Source organism: Aptenodytes forsteri, unplaced genomic scaffold (genome assembly GCF_000699145.1).
Source record: "Aptenodytes forsteri isolate BGI_AS27 unplaced genomic scaffold, ASM69914v1 Scaffold30, whole genome shotgun sequence".
Taxonomy (NCBI): Eukaryota; Metazoa; Chordata; class Aves; order Sphenisciformes; family Spheniscidae; genus Aptenodytes; species Aptenodytes forsteri.
The window spans coordinates 536662-538472 of record NW_008794578.1 but is presented as its reverse complement, the minus strand read 5'-3'; the positions used below and the strand labels follow the sequence as shown (position 1 = coordinate 538472).

The following is a 1811-nucleotide window of genomic DNA, read 5'->3' as shown; positions in this document are numbered from 1 at the left end:
CAGTACTCCAGGTGGGGTCTCACCAGAGCAGAGTCGAGGGGCAGAATCACCTCCCTCGACCTGCTGGCCATGCTTCTTTTGAATTTATCACTCTGGATCAATTTTGCTCTAGTCTTGTAAAGAGCAAAACCAAATTAATCTGTACTCTGCAAGGAAGAAGGAGAAGGACAAAAAAGAGACCAGACTTGACACACAGGGTAGCGTATTCTAAGTGTCCTCTGATTCATTACAAAGAGACACAGTGTGTCCAAGAGGTGTTAACCTATACATGTAATTAAATCTTGGCAGGCTGAATTTTTTAAAAAATGACAGAATAAGAATTCAGCTGTCTGGTGTATTGTAGAATTTATTGTTATTCCAAACTTGCATTTTGAACATGTACTTTTTGGTGGGCTATTTGGTAATTCAAAAGCTAACCTCTGATAACATTCAAGTTTACATTTGGTTAATCACTCTTACTGCTGTTGTGCACCAAGGTCCTTATCAAGATTGAGACCTGATTCTTCCATGTACTGTGTATATACAATAAGATGCACTTTGTCTCAAAGAGATGGTAGTATAAAGAGGAAGGACAGTGTAACGACAGGATAGGAAACTGAAGCTTAAAGTAATGAAGAGAGGAATTGACTTCCTGCATCTTGAGCTAGCTACAAACTGAGCATCTACAGATGATTCATCCCACTTAGCTTTAGTCCCTTGAAGGGGACTAAAGATGACTAGATGACTTGAAGTCACCTAACTTAAAGTAGTTGTCCAGAATCATAGAATAGTTTGGGTTGGAAGGGACCTCTAAAGGTCATCTAGTCCAACCCACCTGCCGTGGGCAGGGAAACAAGTTGCCCGTGAGATGCGCAGGGAAACAAGTTGCCTGTGAGATGCCTATCTCACAGTGCTACCCCATGCAGGTGGGACATCCTGACCCCGGTGTGATTTGAACACACAGCCTTCTGATCTGGAGTCAGATGCGCTACCATTGCGCCACGAGGTCAGGGCTGGGAGACAGAATCTGTGTGCTGGCAGTAAAGAAAGATAAATCTTATTATAATCCCTACTTATCCCATTTTCCCAAGTCTATGTTCACCTGGAGCAACTGAGTGTGCACTACTGTTTGCCTCTGGGTACTACTTGCCCGGTCATTTAGTTCGGGGGATAAGCTGGATGTACCAGAACTGCCTTTCTGTCAGACTTTTCCTTTTGTAGGAACCTAGGTTTGCCCATATAGAAGAATAAGATGAAATTGAGTTTATGCTTGTCCAAACCCATTCCAAATGTAGGAACAGGACATGGTTGCAGAACACTCTTAGATCTAGCTTGGTAATATTCCAGATTTCAACAGTTTAGATGGAACCACTGCAAATTTCAGCTTCAAACTCCTATACTTCAGTGATTTGTCTTAAAAAATCAATCTTGCCTGTCCATAGCTTCTGAAAGTTACCATTTCACAACCAGACAAATTCTTAACACAAATTGTCTGATTATCTGTTATATGCTCATTTGTTTTTTGTTTGTTTTTTTTTTTTAATCTTCCTGAACAGCTTAAGGGAAAGATATATTTCTTGTTAGCTTGCTCATTAGCCATTGAAGTATTAAATGACTACTGGAAAAGGGTGCAAAAGTGGACATTTTCAGTTTGATAGTCAAACTGAAATAAGTAGACCAAGGTACCTACTTCTGGAAAGCAAAAAATATGAAAAGATTATTTCAGTTCAATGTAAACCTTTTTAATCATCAGGAAAAATCTCATTTAATTTGGGAAGTATTTAAAATATACCTTTTTTGTAAGTTAGCCATTTTAAAAAGGAAAAAAAAAA

General features: G+C 39.3%; 1 non-coding gene across 1 annotated transcript; it reads right to left on the bottom strand.

Annotated features, from left to right (window-relative positions):
- Positions 1-916: 916 nt before the first annotated feature.
- On the bottom strand, positions 917-988 carry TRNAW-CCA. Its single transcript has one exon. It is a non-coding gene; the product is annotated as a tRNA-Trp (tRNA).
- Positions 989-1811: the final 823 nt, after the last annotated feature.